The sequence below is a fragment of the Oncorhynchus kisutch genome, linkage group LG17, assembly GCF_002021735.2.
Source record: "Oncorhynchus kisutch isolate 150728-3 linkage group LG17, Okis_V2, whole genome shotgun sequence".
NCBI classification, from domain to species: domain Eukaryota; kingdom Metazoa; phylum Chordata; class Actinopteri; order Salmoniformes; family Salmonidae; genus Oncorhynchus; species Oncorhynchus kisutch.
This window is the reverse complement of record NC_034190.2, coordinates 25,615,189-25,632,762: the sequence shown is the minus strand read 5'-3', so window position 1 is coordinate 25,632,762 and position 17,574 is coordinate 25,615,189. Positions and strand designations below refer to the sequence as shown.

The following is a 17,574-nucleotide window of genomic DNA, read 5'->3' as shown; positions in this document are numbered from 1 at the left end:
TGCTGGCTAAAACATCCCAAAGACCATCTACATTTACCCTGCTGGCTAAAACATCCCAAAGACCGTCTACATTTACCCTGCTGGCTAAAACATCCCAAAGACCATCTACATTTACCCTGCTGGCTAAAACATCCCAAAGACCATCTACATTTACCCTGCTGGCTAAAACATCCCAAAGACCGTCTACATTTACCCTGCTGGCTAAAACATCCCAAAGACCATCTACATTTACCCTGCTGGCTAAAACATCCCAAAGAAGACCATCTACATTTACCCTGCTGGCTAAAACATCACAAAGAAGACCGTCTACATTTACCCTGCTAGCTAAAACATCACATAGAAGACCGTCTACATTTACCCTGCTGGCTAAAACATCACAAAGAAGACCGTCTACATTTACCCTGCTGGCTAAAACATCACAAAGAAGACCGTCAACATTTACCCTGCTAGCTAAAACATCACATAGAAGACCGTCTACATTTACCCTGCTGGCTAAAACATCACAAAAAAGAACATCTACATTTACCCTGCTGGCTAAAACATCACATAGAAGACCATCTACATTTACCCTGCTGGCTAAAACATCACAAAGACCATCTACATTTACCCTGCTGGCTAAAACATCACAAAGAAGACCGTCTACATTTACCCTGCTGGCTAAAACATCCCAAAGACCATCTACATTTACCCTGCTGGCTAAAACATCCCAAAGACCATCTACATTTACCCTGCTGGCTAAAACATCCCAAAGACCATCTACATTTACCCTGCTGGCTAAAACATCCCAAAGACCGTCTACATTTACCCTGCTGGCTAAAACATCCCAAAGACCATCTACATTTACCCTGCTGGCTAAAACATCCCAAAGACCATCTACATTTACCCTGCTGGCTAAAACATCCCAAAGACCGTCTACATTTACCCTGCTGGCTAAAACATCCCAAAGACCATCTACATTTACCCTGCTGGCTAAAACATCCCAAAGAAGACCATCTACATTTACCCTGCTGGCTAAAACATCACAAAGAAGACCGTCTACATTTACCCTGCTAGCTAAAACATCACATAGAAGACCGTCTACATTTACCCTGCTGGCTAAAACATCACAAAGAAGACCGTCTACATTTACCCTGCTGGCTAAAACATCACAAAGAAGACCGTCAACATTTACCCTGCTAGCTAAAACATCACATAGAAGACCGTCTACATTTACCCTGCTGGCTAAAACATCACAAAGAAGACCGTCTACATTTACCCTGCTGGCTAAAACATCACATAGAAGACGTCTACATTTACCCTGCTAGCTAAAACATCACAAAGACCGTCTACATTTACCCTGCTGGCTAAAACATCACAAAGAAGACCGTCTACATTTACCCTGCTGGCTAAAACATCACAAAGAAGACCGTCTACATTTACCCTGCTGGCTAAAACATCACAAAAAAGAACATCTACATTTACCCTGCTGGCTAAAACATCACATAGAAGACCATCTACATTTACCCTGCTGGCTAAAACATCACAAAGACCATCTACATTTACCCTGCTGGCTAAAACATCACAAAGAAGACCGTCTACATTTACCCTCCTGGCTAAAACATCCCAAAGACCATCTACATTTACCCTGCTGGCTAAAACATCCCAAAGACCATCTACATTTACCCTGCTAGCTAAAACATCCCAAAGACCGTCTACATTTACCCTGCTGGCTAAAACATCCCAAAGACCATCTACATTTACCCTGCTGGCTAAAACATCCCAAAGACCGTCTACATTTACCCTGCTGGCTAAAACATCCCAAAGACCATCTACATTTACCCTGCTGGCTAAAACATCCCAAAGACCATCTACATTTACCCTGCTGGCTAAAACATCCCAAAGACCGTCTACATTTACCCTGCTGGCTAAAACATCCCAAAGACCATCTACATTTACCCTGCTGGCTAAAACATCCCAAAGAAGACCATCTACATTTACCCTGCTGGCTAAAACATCACAAAGAAGACCGTCTACATTTACCCTGCTAGCTAAAACATCACATAGAAGACCGTCTACATTTACCCTGCTGGCTAAAACATCACAAAGAAGACCGTCTACATTTACCCTGCTGGCTAAAACATCACAAAGAAGACCGTCAACATTTACCCTGCTAGCTAAAACATCACATAGAAGACCGTCTACATTTACCCTGCTGGCTAAAACATCACAAAGAAGACCGTCTACATTTACCCTGCTGGCTAAAACATCACATAGAAGACGTCTACATTTACCCTGCTAGCTAAAACATCACAAAGACCGTCTACATTTACCCTGCTGGCTAAAACATCACAAAGAAGACCGTCTACATTTACCCTGCTGGCTAAAACATCCCAAAGACCATCTACATTTACCCTGCTGGCTAAAACATCCCAAAGACCATCTACATTTACCCTGCTAGCTAAAACATCCCAAAGACCGTCTACATTTACCCTGCTGGCTAAAACATCCCAAAGACCATCTACATTTACCCTGCTGGCTAAAACATCCCAAAGACCGTCTACATTTACCCTGCTGGCTAAAACATCCCAAAGACCATCTACATTTACCCTGCTGGCTAAAACATCCCAAAGACCATCTACATTTACCCTGCTGGCTAAAACATCCCAAAGACCGTCTACATTTACCCTGCTGGCTAAAACATCCCAAAGACCATCTACATTTACCCTGCTGGCTAAAACATCCCAAAGAAGACCATCTACATTTACCCTGCTGGCTAAAACATCACAAAGAAGACCGTCTACATTTACCCTGCTAGCTAAAACATCACATAGAAGACCGTCTACATTTACCCTGCTGGCTAAAACATCACAAAGAAGACCGTCTACATTTACCCTGCTGGCTAAAACATCACAAAGAAGACCGTCAACATTTACCCTGCTAGCTAAAACATCACATAGAAGACCGTCTACATTTACCCTGCTGGCTAAAACATCACAAAGAAGACCGTCTACATTTACCCTGCTGGCTAAAACATCACATAGAAGACGTCTACATTTACCCTGCTAGCTAAAACATCACAAAGACCGTCTACATTTACCCTGCTGGCTAAAACATCACAAAAAAGAACATCTACATTTACCCTGCTAGCTAAAACATCACATAGAAGACCGTCTACATTTACCCTGCTGGCTAAAACATCACAAAGAAGACCGTCTACATTTACCCTGCTGGCTAAAACATCACAAAGAAGACCGTCTACATTTACCCTGCTGGCTAAAACACCACAAAGAAGACCGTCTACATTTACCCTGCTAGCAAAAACATCACAAAGACCGTCTACATTTACCCTGCTGGCTAAAACATCACATAGAAGACGTCTACATTTACCCTGCTAGCTAAAACATCACAAAGACCGTCTACATTTACCCTGCTGGCTAAAACATCACATAGAAGACCGTCTACATTTACCCTGCTAGCTAAAACATCACAAAGAAGACCATCTACATTTCCATAGCCGTTTCATACAGTCTCCCTGTCCCCGGGGTACCCATCTTCCCTGTATTCAAATGCAGGCCTTGCCACAGTTCAGTTGTTTTTTCATCAGAAACTACCAGTGGCCCAGCAGACTAATATGACACTTGATTGGCTGCAGCAGTCACACACAGACAACAACAAAAACACAAAAACATACACACAAACACGCACACAAGCTTGCACCCAAGCGTGCACACAAGCACACACAAACAGTTGATTGTCCCCTGTATTCTTGACAGCCTCAATCTGCCGGATAGATTGCTGTGTCCTGATCTAGCTGATGGAAGTGAAGCTCATTCCACATCAGTGGTCTCGTACGTGTGTGTGTGTGTGTGTGTGTGTGTGTGTGTGTGTGTGTGTGTGTGTGTGTGTGTGTGTGTGTGTGTGTGTGTGTGTGTGTGTGTGTGTGTGTGTGTGTGTGTGTGTGTGGTTCTACTATCCTCGTGGGGACCTGACATCCCCGATAGTCCCCATTTAGGCTGGGTTTCTGTACAGCACTTTGAGATATCAGCTGATGTACGAAGGGCTATATAAATACATTTGATTTGATTTGATAAGGACAGTAAAACAAGGAAAATTCTCCCTCGTTGACAAATTTCCCACTTCCCAACGAGGACAAAGGCAATTTTAAGCATAGGGGTTAGGTTTAGGTTTAGAATTAGAATTAGGGTTAGAATTAGAATTAGAGTTAGGCTTACAGTGTTTTCCACATGTTCACTATATACACGTTCACTATATACTCCTTCAAATTAGTTGATTTGGCTATTTCAGCCACACCTGTTGCTGACAGGTGTATAAAATTGAGCCCACCGCCATGCAATCTCCATAGACAAACATTGGCAGTACAATAGCCCGCATTGAAGAGCTCAGTAAATTTCAACATGGCACCGTCATAGGATGCCACCTTCCCAGCAAGTCAACTGTAAGTGCTGTTCTTGTGAAGTGGAAACGTCTAGGAGCAACAACGGCTCAGCCGCGAAGTTGTAGGCCACACAAACTCACAGAACGGGACTGCTGAGTGCTGAAGTGTGTAGCACGTAAAAATCATCTATCCTCGTTTGCAACACACGACCGAGTTCCAAACTGCCTTTGGAAGTAATGTCAGCATATGACTGTTCGCCGGGAGATTAATGAATTGGTTCCCATGATCGAGCAGCCACGCACATGCCTAAGATCACCATGCGCAATAGCGTTGGCTGGAGTGATGTAAAGCTCGCCACCATTGGACTCTGAAGCAATGGAAACAAGATACCGCTGAATCCATAGTGTCAATTATAAAGTTTGGTGGAGGAGGAATAATGGTCTGGGGCTGTTTTTCATGGTTCAGGCCCCTTAGTTCCAGTGAAGTGAAATCTTCACGCTACAGCATACAATGACATTCTAGACAATTCTGTACTTCCAACTTCGTGGCAACAGGTTGGGGAAGGACCTTACCTGTTTCAGCATGACAAGTCCCCAATACGCAAAGCAAGGTCCATACAGAAATGGTTTGTCGAGATCGTTGTGGAAGAACATGACTGGTCCAAACAGAGCTCTGACCTCAACCCGATCGAACACCAGTGGGATGATTTGGAATGCCAACTGCGAGCCAGGCCTAATTGCACAACATCAGTGCCCAACGTCACTAATGCTCTTGAGGCTGAATGGAAGCAAGTCCCCGCAGCAATGTTCCAACATCTAGTGGAAAGAGTTCCCAGAAGAGTAGAGGCTGTTATAGCAGCAAAGGGGGCACCAACTCCATATTAATGCCCATGATTTTGGAATGAGATGTTCGATGAGCAGGTGTCCACATACATTTGGTCATGTAGCATACATGAAGTAGCAAGCCAATTAGAAAAACAAGCGAGGCGGTTCCAATTTTTGGCTAAATGAGCTCTATTTTGGTGGGCTATGGTACATTCTAATGCCTTAATTCCATCTGAAATACACAGCGAAATGATTGAATACTTTATGGGGTTTACCTCCCAGACTGGAAACATGAGTTGTGGTATTGTGTAGAAAGACATGACATTACAATTTAAATTACTGAAAATATATGAATTCAGTGTATTGTTAGTTGTTTTGGAAATTGTCTAGGTATAGATCTATATGATCAGGACTATTTTCTAAGAAAGAGAACATAAAACCTTTTTAAACATTTAACCTGTTGTCACGACTTCTGCCGAAGTCGTTGCCTCTCCTTGTTCGGGCGGTGCTCGGCGTTCGACGTCACCGGTCTTCTAGCCATCATTGATCCTTTTTTCATTTTCCATTGGTTTTGTCTTGTCTTCCCACACACCTGTTTTCAATCCCATTCATTACCCGTTGTGTATTTAACCCTCTGTTTCCCCTCATGTCTTTGTCAGAGATTGTTTTATTGTCAGTGTAGTGTGATTGTTGTATAGGTGCGCGTCGGGTCCTCGTACCCATGTTTTGTGTTTATGTACATAGAGTGTTATGGAGCATACTCCGTGGACTTTATTAACTGACTCTCCTGTGCCTGACTTCCCTGCCACCTATTACACCTACGCACTGACACCTGTCCTCTCTTGAGATTAAAGTCTTATTTACAGTTTAACTGCAAGTATTGAGGAAATTATGTTAGTTCTTCAAAATATGTATTTTATTAAAACAGAACATTTAAGTAAATAGCCCACATTATCATTTTTTTTTCTTTCTTCCGGTTAATAATTAGGCTATTGGATTTCGACTCCTTGTTACCATTACAGTTGAAGTCCGAAGTTTACATACACTTAAGTTGGAGTCATTAAAACTCGTTTTTCAAACACTCCACAAATTTCTTGTGAACAAACTATCGTTTTGGCAAGTCAGTTAGGACATCTTGTGCATGACACAAGACATTTTTCCAACAATTGTTTACAGACAGATTATTTCACTTATAATTAATTGTATCACAATTCCAGTGGGTCAGAAGTTTACATACACTAAGTTGACTGTGCCTTTAAACAGCTTGGAAAATTCCAGAAAATGATGTCATGCTTTAGAAGCTTCTAATAGGCTAATTGACATCATTTGAGTCAAATGGAGGTGTACCTGTGGATGTATTTCAAGGCCTACCTTCAAACTCAGTGCCTCCTTGCTTGACATCATAGGGAAATCAAAATAAATCAGACAAGACCTCAGAAAAATTATTGTAGACCTTCGCAAGTCTGGTTCGTCCTTGGGAGCAATTTCCAAACACCTGAAGGTACCACGTTCATCTGTACAAAACAATAGTACGCTTTATTAACACTATAATAAAGCATATTGTGTTCCTCATTTCACCTGTTACATTATTTTACATTATGAAGCTTACTTAGTTCCCTAGAACAGCTGAGCCAGTCAAGTGTTTGTATGTTAATAGCACAACGGGAGAAAGCTGGGGTAGGAGAGTCCAGCTGTGTACTGACAGGGGTCGCATTTTATATTTAAAGTCAACAGTGTTTTTTTTTGCTTCAATAGAGTGATCAGGGACGTGCAACTATAGTTTTCCTTCACAGAAGAGACATTAGTGCAACACATTCAACAGAAAACAGCTTCCTTTTCATCAGATGACAACAGAAGTACTATGCTATGAGGTTGGCAGCCACACAAGTAAATTAGTTTACAATGAAAGAGCAAGGTATTTTATGCTAAAACGATGCACGGCCGTCATATTTCTAATGTTTAGGCCAATCATAGAAAGAATGTAGCCAGCGACATTTCCTAATGTTTTGCTTAAAGATAATCTTGCATTTTAACTGAGAAAAATAGGTTGGCTACACCAAGTAAAGTAGCTACAAATCAGACAGAGCACCGTCGGCTGATCGAATGCCCGTTTGTAAATTCCCATCTGAGAAGTGCAAAGGATTTGTCCATAATGAGTCTGATGCCGAGCAGAAATTACAATAAGAAGCATGCTAGATCTGAGTTTACAAAGTGCAGCAAGATATGAGTGAAAAAACAATCCGAATTCTGAGTTAACACGACCTCTTAAGTTTATCTTGCTATCGAACTAAGTGGCTGAATTAATAAGGTGACAGTGCATCATATGTGAACCGTTTCAGGAAGCTAGGGGTAGGTCGCATGTCAAAACTTCACAGGAGAAGCATTTGAACAATAAAAAGATATACTGCACCAGTCAAAAATAATAATAGTGAAGACATGAACACTATGAAATAACACATATGGAATCATGTAGTAACCAAAAAGCGTTATACAAATCAAAACACATTTCATATTGGAGATTCTGCAAAGTAGCCACCCTTTTCCTTGATGACAGCATTGCACACTCTTGGCAATCTCTCAACTAGCTTCATGAGGAATGCTTTTCCAACAGTCTTATAGGAGTTCCAATATATGCTGAGCACTAGTTGGCTGCTTTTCCTTCACTCTGCAGTCCAACTCATCCCAAACCATCTCAATTGGGTTGAGGTTGGGTGATTGTGGAGGGCAGGTCATCTAATGTAGGACTCCATCACTCTCCTTCTTGGTCAAATAGCCCTTACACAGCCTGGAGGTGTGTTTTGCGTCATTTTCTTGTTGAAAAACAAATGATAGTCCCACTAAGCACAAACCAGATGGGATGGCGAATCACTACAGAATGCTGTGGTAGCCATGCTGGTTAAGTGTGCCATGAATTCCAAATACCTCACTAACAGTGTCAACAGCAAAGTACCCCACACCATCACAACTCCCCCTCCATGCTTCACGCTGGGAACCACACAAGCGGAGCTCATCCATTCACCTGCGTCTCACAAAGACATGGCGGTTGGAACCAAAAATCTCACATTTGGACTCATCAGACCAAAGGACAGCTTTCCATCGGTCCAATGTCCATTGCTCATGTTTCTTTGCCCAAGCAAGTCTCTTCTTATTATTGGTGTCCTTTAGTAGTGGTTTCTTTGCAGCAAAAGGCCTGATTCATTCAGACTCATCTGAACAGTTGATGTTGAGATCTGTCTGTTACTTGAACTCTGTGGAGCATTGATTTGGGCTGCAATTTCTGAGCGCTTGCTGCTTATTACGACTGCACTTGAAGAAACTTTGAAAGTTCTTTAAAACCTTCATGTCTTAAAGAAATTATGGACTGTCATTTCTCTTTACTTATTTGAACTGTTCTTGCCATAATATGGACTTGGTCTTTTACCAAATAGGCCTATCTTCTGTATACCACCCCTACCTTGTCACAACATAACTGATTGGCTCACCACATTAAGAAGGAAAGAAATTCCACAAATGAACGTTTAACAAAACACACTTGTTCATTAAAATGCATTCCAGGTAACTACCTCATGAAGCTGGTTGAGAGAATGCCAAGAGTGTGCAAAGCTGTCATCACGGTAAAGGGTGGCTACTTTGAAGAATCTCAAATGTAAAATATATTTGGATTTGTTTAACACTTTTTTGATTACATGATTACATATATGTAATGTCATAGTCATAAATATGGGGGATTGGAAATGATGCAGACAATTACATTGATGGAAGCTGCAATCTACTTGCAATAGTAAAGCTGATCTTACCCCCCCCAAAAAAAAAACATTAAAAAAGAGCTCTCCAGTAGGTGTAACAAACATTCAAGTGCCATTTTCTCAAAAGTGGGGATATAAGCTAATTAACTTTCATAGCAGTATTACTTTCACATTGTTCCTCAACTGTAGTGTATCATATACCATTTTGTAGCTCTGAGTCTCTACTTTTATCCAATGTAAAAAGAACACAATTTCAATTTCGAATCAAGTTGCTCGGTCACATATTGTGTTAGCTTTTTGCTGTGTTTTAGAAGTCAAAGCCCTATGTATTAGTTATTTTTACAGCTGTCACTGCTATCATGACTTCACTGTGTTTTTTCAACTCTCAGATGACATTCGGCAGCTCCTACCTAAATATGTATAACTTTATGAGCTGGATTGCCTGTCTTTGCAATTTGTTAGCATATTTAGCTAGTAGCCTCCATGGAAATTCACTGTTACTTGTGCTAATGTTGTTAGCTTTCTGGTTATAGATGCCCAATTAGCTTTTTTGTATTTTTTGGCACCCCTTTGGGTACTAAACCAGTAATACCGTAAATCCCAGGGTGAGAGAAGGGCAGTATGACGATATGAATATCTGGATACCTCCCAACCCTAGTGTGTGCACATAATACTTATTCCCTATCACACACTTCAGGCCGTTAGGGTGTCACAGGCAAAACGGCAGCGAGACGGCAATGACTTATTTTCTTTCTAAAATCCCAATGGTTCATGAAACATTCACCGGAAACCTTCAGTGACGTGAACAAGGGTCCAGAGAAGTTATTTGAGGGAAAGGAGAAAGAGAGGAGATCCCTAGTGGGCCTGTCCCCTCCTCCCCCCCTGTCACCTTGTCACCCTGCTGTCCCCTTGTCGTCCTCATGTCTCCCCGCTCACACAGAGAAACACACGGAGCACAGCATCACAAGCCCTCAATTAATCCATGTCAGCACTTGGCCAATGTGACCTATACCTGTCCTTTACAGTTCTTGGAGGGGTGTGTGTGTGTGTGTGTGTGTGTGTGTGTGTGTGTGTGTGTGTGTGTGTGTGTGTGTGTGTGTGTGTGTGTGTGTGTGTGTGTGTGTGTGTGTGTGCGCGCGTGTCTGCATGCATCTGTGCTGTGTACTTGGCTGCCATCAGCCACCTGCTCAATTTATCGATGTCCTTTGGGGTTCACTGTGCCTGTGTGTGGTGAAGCTGAAGGGTGGAGGTGGAAAATTATTCATTTAACATTCTGGAGTACAGGCAGTTTATTCAGCCATACTTTGAGTTGTTAACAGGTCAATCACTCTCTGTTCTACTTTTATTTTGTAGTTCTTTGGCAATGTGGAATGTTAGTAGGTAGGGCAATAATTCGTTTTTAGAAGCGGTGTAACTAACTTTTGAGCTTCACTCCAATAAACACAAAACATGGAGAAAAGCACACAACTATAATATATGTAATCTCCTGCTTCAAAGACTTTGGCTTCTATTTGGTTTCCATTCACAATTATGTTGCCACAGGCATGAGGGAGTCTTCGCTCCCTGCCTGAAAAATCAATTAGGGGAAAGACTGAGCTATAGTGTCTAGTTTCTACATATCTATCTGCAGATGGCTTAACTTGTATGATATATACCAAGCTAAAATAACAGAGCACTCTAACCAGATATTTGCCATTAAAAAGATAGTTAAGACTTTAGTTTGAAGTGCACATATTAGCCACTAATTTGTAGTTTATAAGTGTGTTTACAAGTAGCTAATAAGCCTTTTATTATGTTTATTAGCCATACATCAGGCCTTAAGTGTTTTCTTGTTAAAACATTATCAGTCATGTTTTACTGGCCAATCTTTAATAACCTCATTGTTAGTCCTAATAAAGACATACTACTACTTAGAGCAAGGTACACAAGAAACAGACTCTTAGTAAGCTGTATCAATGTAGAACTAATAAAAGCATAGTACCTTAAGATGTCTTCCCTATATGAAAGAGTTACCTTATTCTTACATGGAGAAATATTGTCCAGAAATGATCACATTGGATAGAAAGGGCACATCTCCCCACACATGAGCAAAATCTTCTAATGTTCCTGAATCAAAGAATTTGTGTAGTTTCGTGAGATAATAAGCTTCCATAGTGCATCTTTAAATAAGAATGTCTACTATGTATTAGGACTTGGTGCAAGTATATGTATTTGGACAGTGACGCTAACAAAATCCTCTGTGTTTGTTTAGTCTATGGTTCAGTGAGAGAGAGTTTACATTGGATTAGTCTATGTATGTGTTTAGTCTATGGTTCAGTGAGAGAGAGTTTACATTGGATTAGTCTATGTATGTGTTTAGTCAATGGTTCAGTGAGAGAGAGTTTACATTCGATTAGTCTATGTTTGTGTTTAGTCTATGGTTCAGTGAGAGAGAGTTTACATTCGATTAGTCTATGTATGTGTTTAGTCTATGGTTCAGTGAGAGAGAGTTTACATTCGATTAGTCTATATATGTGTTTAGTCTATGGTTCAGCGAGGGAGAGTTTGCATTGGATTAGTCTATATATGTGTTTAGTCTATGGTTCAGCGAGGGAGAGTTTACATTCGATTAGTCTATATATGTGTTTAGTCTATGGTTCAGTGAGAGAGAGTTTACATTGGATTAGTCTATGTTTGTGTTTAGTCTATGGTTCAGCGAGGGAGAGTTTACATTGGATTAGTCTATGTTTGTGTTTAGTCTATGGTTCAGCGAGGGAGAGTTTACATTTGATTAGTCTATATATGTGTTTAGTCTATGGTTCAGCGAGGGAGAGTTTACATTGGATTAGTCTATGTTTGTGTTTAGTCTATGGTTCAGTGAGAGAGAGTTTACATTGGATTAGTCTATGTTTGTGTTTAGTCTATGGTTCAGCGAGGGAGAGTTTACATTGGATTAGTCTATGTTTGTGTTTAGTCTATGGTTCAGCGAGGGAGAGATTACATTCGATTAGTCTATATATGTGTTTAGTCTATGGTTCAGCGAGGGAGAGTTTGCATATGTGTTATATATGTTATATGTTTGTACAGCAATAAAGTCTTTATGGTCACGTGTGTCCTTAAAGGGGTCATTGTGATTTAAAGATACACTAAGGACGTTTAGTTGCTAATTCTTTACATAACATTTTTACTTGAATGTTGGCTTGTATGGTGAATATGATATAATATGAATCAATGTCTTATTTCATTGAACTACACTAGTCTTTTGTTTCAGGCAAACAGTACATGCTTTTGCTTATAGGTGTGGGGAAGTGTTCCCCTTTCTGTCCAATGAGGTCATTTCTGGACAATATTTCTGTATAAAAAATAATTTATAATTTTATAATGACTAACAATGAGGTTATTAAGGATTGGTCAGAAACAAATTATTTACAATGTTTGAAAAAGGAAACACTCTTAATCAAGGCCTAATATCTGGCTAATAACATATAATAAAGACCTTATCAACTACTTGTATAAATACTTATAAACTACAAATTAGTGGCTAATATGTGAATCATAAAATAAATTGTCACCAAATCTTGTTAAGACTGTAAGGTGCAGATATTAGTCACTCTCTTGTAGTTAATATGTGTGTTTACAAGTAGCTAATACGCCATGTATTATGTTTTATTAGCCATACATTAAGCCTTAAGTCATTTGTATGTGTTTAGCCTATGGTTCAGGTAAGGAGAGTTTACATTGGATTAGTCTATATATGTGTTTAGTCTATGGTTCAGTGAGGGAGAGTTTACATTGGATTAGTCTATATATGTGTTTAGTCTATGGTTCAGTGAGGGAGAGTTTACATTGGATTAGTCTATATATGTGTTTAGTCTATGGTTCAGCGAGGGAGAGTTTACATTGGATTAGTCTATATATGTGTTTAGTCTATGGTTCAGCGAGGGAGAGTTTACATTGGATTAGTCTATATATGTGTTTAGTCTATGGTTCAGCGAGGGAGAGTTTACATTGGATTAGTCTATATATGTGTTTAGTCTATGGTTCAGCGAGGGAGAGTTTACATTGGATTAGTCTATGTACGTGTTTAGTCTATGGTTCAGCGAGGGAGAGTTTACATTGGATTAGTCTATATATGTGTTTAGTCTATGGTTCAGCGAGAGAGAGTTTACATTGGATTAGTCTATATATGTGTTTAGTCTATGGTTCAGCGAGGGAGAGTTTACATTGGATTAGTCTATATATGTGTTTAGTCTATGGTTCAGCGAGGGAGAGTTTACATTGGATTAGTCTATATATGTGTTTAGTCTATGGTTCAGCGAGGGAGAGTTTACATTGGATTAGTCTATGTACGTGTTTAGTCTATGGTTCAGCGAGGGAGAGTTTACATTGGATTAGTCTATATATGTGTTTAGTCTATGGTTCAGCGAGAGAGAGTTTACATTGGATTAGTCTATATATGTGTTTAGTCTATGGTTCAGTGAGAGAGAGTTTACATTCGATTAGTCTATATATGTGTTTAGTCTATGGTTCAGCGAGAGAGAGTTTACATTGGATTAGTCTATATATGTGTTTAGTCTATGGTTCAGTGAGAGAGAGTTTACATTAGATTAGTCTATATATGTGTTTAGTCTATGGTTCAGCGAGGGAGAGTTTACATTCGATTAGTCTATATATGTGTTTAGTCTATGGTTCAGCGAGGGAGAGTTTACATTGGATTAGTCTATATATGTGTTTAGTCTATGGTTCAGTGAGAGAGAGTTTACATTCGATTAGTCTATATATGTGTTTAGTCTATGGTTCAGCGAGAGAGAGTTTACATTGGATTAGTCTATATATGTGTTTAGTCTATGGTTCAGTGAGAGAGAGTTTACATTAGATTAGTCTATATATGTGTTTAGTCTATGGTTCAGCGAGGGAGAGTTTACATTCGATTAGTCTATATATGTGTTTAGTCTATGGTTCAGCGAGGGAGAGTTTGCATATGTGTTATATATGTTATATGTACAGGGGTTGAGAAAAGCTGACACCGTATCAACACGACACCTTAAGTAAACTTTTCTCAAATTTCCTGACAAAATATGATTCCCAATAAGTCCTTCATGGTCACGTACACTGCATGTCAAAAGTTTTAGAACACCTTCTCATTCAAGGGTTTTTCTTTATTTTTTAAACTATTTTCTACGTTTAGATTAATAGTGAATATATCAAAACTGTGAAATAACACATATGGAATCATGTAGTAACCCAAAAAGTATTAAATAAATCAAAATATATTTTATAGTTGAGATTATTCTAGTAGACATTATTTCATTAAACTGCACTAATCTTTAGTTCCAGGCAAAACATTACATGCTTTTGTTAATTGGTGTGGGGAGGTGTGCCCCTTTCTGTCCAATGAGGTCATTTCTGGACAAAATGTCTGTAGTAAAAATATTCTTACACTTTAGAATAGCAAACACATTTTCAAATACGATGTCCTTATTAGTCCCACATTGAGAAAGCTTACTAAGAGCCTGTTTCTTGTTTAACTTGCCCTTTAATAAATACTAATATGTCTCTATGACTAACAAAGAATATATTAAGGATTGGCCAGTAAAACATTAATTATAATGATTGAAAAATGTAAAAAACTTAAAGCTACAATAGGTAATTCTTCAGGCGACCCAACCAAATTCCTATACTGTAGATATGTGAGTTATAGATCTGTCATTCTCACTGAAAGCAACTCTAAGAAGCGGTCTGTTCTGTGTGCTATTTCTATGCTTCCCGTTCTAAAGTTTTCCTTTTGCTTCCGGTTTTGTACACCAGCTTGAAACAGCTGAAAATGCAATATTTCTGGTTATGGAAAATATATTTCACAGTGGTTTAGATGGTACAATGATTCTCTCCACAATGACTGCTTGTTTTGTCACATTAACTGAAAACAGGCAAAACATTAGAATTTTAGCAACCAGGAAATGGAGGAATGATTTTTGCATTTTGCACCTTTAATAAAGGCATAATGTATGGCTAATAAGACACAATAAAGACCTTATTAGCTACTTTTATACACTTTTATTAGCTACAAATTATAATAAAATAAAATAGTATTGGTGCATACACATATTTAGCAGATGTTATTGCGGGTGTAGCGAAATGCTTGTACAAAAAGGTGCTTAGGAACATTAGCTAATACGTGCATCGTAATACATCTGCAAACATGTATACCTTAAAATAAGTTGTAACCAAAATATTTATTTAGCTGACATACCCATGTAGGATGATTAAACAAATTTGTATTTATTTTTATTTAACCTTTCTTTAAACAGGGTGTCACATTGAGATTAAGCATCTCTTTTATTTAACCTTTCTTTAAACAGGGTGTCACATTGAGATTAAGCATCTCTTTTATTTAACCTTTCTTTAAACAGGGTGTCACATTGAGATTAAGCATCTCTTTTACAAGAGATACCTGTACACATTACGATAAAAACAGAATTTTAAAACATACACGTGTATAAAAGCAACCACATTCAACTACATAGAGGTCCTCAATCATTCATGTAAACTGCCTGAGTGACACCAGTACATCTAACTGCAGTGAACTCTGCAGATTGTTCAACAAATTAGAGACAAAAAAACAAAAAGCGTATGTTCCTAAATCTGTGAAGACTGAAGGGATCTTTAGTGTAACTTATTATTTTTATTTTACCTTTATTTAACTAGGCAAGTCAGTTAAGAACAAATTCTTATTTTCAATGACAGCCTAGTAACAGTGGATTAACTGCCTGTTCAGGGGCAGAACGACAGATTTTTACCTTGTCAACTTGGGAATTTGAACTTGCAACCATTCGGTTACTAGTCCAACGTTCTAACCACTAGGCTACCCTGCCGCCCAATAGTATTCTTATCTTAATTAATGATGTTACATATAGAGGCAGTTTCTGTAAGATTTCTTTGTAAATAAATCAAAGAGAATGCAGCTCTCTTCTCGCAGACAGAGAGGTCCATCCCACATTTCTATACAGACTATAATGACGAGTCCTAATAGTGTCCCCTGTGATAAAACGTATTGCTGAATGGTAGACTGTGTCCAAGGGTTTTAAAACAGAGGTAGCCGTGTGCATGTAAACAATACCACCAAAATCCAATACAGGGAGATCTTAGTCAGATTTTCTATATGCATTAAGAAGGATAACTTGTCATCAAGTATTTAACACTAATGTAAGATCTCTAAGTGATTTCTGAACTGAATCAAAGTCATGCTGAAGTTCACAAATGGTCTGCTGCACTGAGGTGGCACAGGAATACAAAACTGTGGCATCTGCATAGGGATGAATCCTACAAGAATTAACAGTGTCATTAATATACAAAGTGAACAATAATGGACCCAAAATCGAACCCTGAGGAACACCTTTTTAAATATCAAGAAATTCTGATTTAACCCCATCTAGCAAGATAGCCTGAGTTCTGTCGCTAAGATAATTCTGAAACCATAAACAGGCTGTATATCCCAGGCCTACTCCTGCCTACATGCTAGTTTAATATGGGCTGTCCTATCAGGTTCAGACCCTCACTGAAACCTTACTACAACAGACATGATGTACCAGGCTTTTCTGCTGACGATCCCGCTACTGATGGCGTTTCAGACGTCAAACACTTCACCACTTGATTCTGTAAAGAAGATTGGGCCGACAAGCGCTCCAAAAGTTGCCAAAGTTGATGAGATAAGAAATAGGGCTCAGTTCATTGCTAGAAGCTGCAAGGAAGTTAGAGACGTATATGGTCCATCTGAGGATGGTCTGTACTCCCTGACCACAGCTACTGGGGTGGTGTAACAGACCTTCTGTGACATGACCACAGCGGGCGGCAGCTGGACTCTGGTGGCAAGCGTGCACGAGGACAACATCTACAGGAAGTGCACAATTGGTGATCGTTGGACCAGCCAGCAGGGCAACAATGCCAACTGGCCAAAAGGGGAAGGCAACTGGGCCAACAGGAAGACTTTCGGAACAGTGGAGGCAGCCACGGACGACGATTTCAAGAATCCTGGCTACTATGACATAGATGCAGAAGACATGTCGGTGTGGCACGTTCCCAACAAAACGCCCTTTTACCACTGGAACCTGGCCGCCATAATGTGCTACCACACTGACATGCGCTTCCTCCATGTGTACGGAGGAAACCTGTACTACCTCTTCCACCGCTACCCGGTCAAGTACAACGTTGGTAACCACCTGTCCGACAATGGTCCCTCCATTCCCATAGTTTATGACCTCGGGGACAAAGAGTCCACCAAAATGTTCTACGGCCCGAACACTAGAGGGGAGACTAGAGGGGAGACTGAGGAAGGCTTCGTCAGTTTCAGAGCCATAAACCATGAACGGGCGGCAACAGCCATCTGCTCTGGGGTCAAACCCAAAGGCGGTAATGTTGAACACCACTGTATTGGTGGAGGTGGGTTTTTCCCTGAGGGTAACCCTCTTCAGTGTGGTGATTTCACCGGCTTTGCCTGGAACGGCTATGGGACCCATGAAGGCTGGAGTGCATTTATTTTTCATTGAATGTTTCATAGATTGATTGATAGATAGAGTTGATTGATAGACAATTCATACCGTTTTAAATTAAACATACATTTCAAAGTAATTTTGGTAATACATTTTATATTTCT

The 17,574-nt window shown here is 39.7% G+C and overlaps 1 protein-coding gene and 1 pseudogene across 8 annotated transcripts in view; one reads left to right on the top strand and one right to left on the bottom strand.

Annotated features, from left to right (window-relative positions):
• LOC109907395 (receptor-type tyrosine-protein phosphatase U) overlaps nucleotides 1–17,574 on the bottom strand; it is a 270,543-nt gene that overhangs the window by 207,330 nt on the left and 45,639 nt on the right. The window lies entirely within an intron of this gene.
• The window catches only part of LOC109908408 (intelectin-like), a 38,501-nt pseudogene continuing 37,447 nt past the window's right edge, over nucleotides 16,521–17,574 (top strand).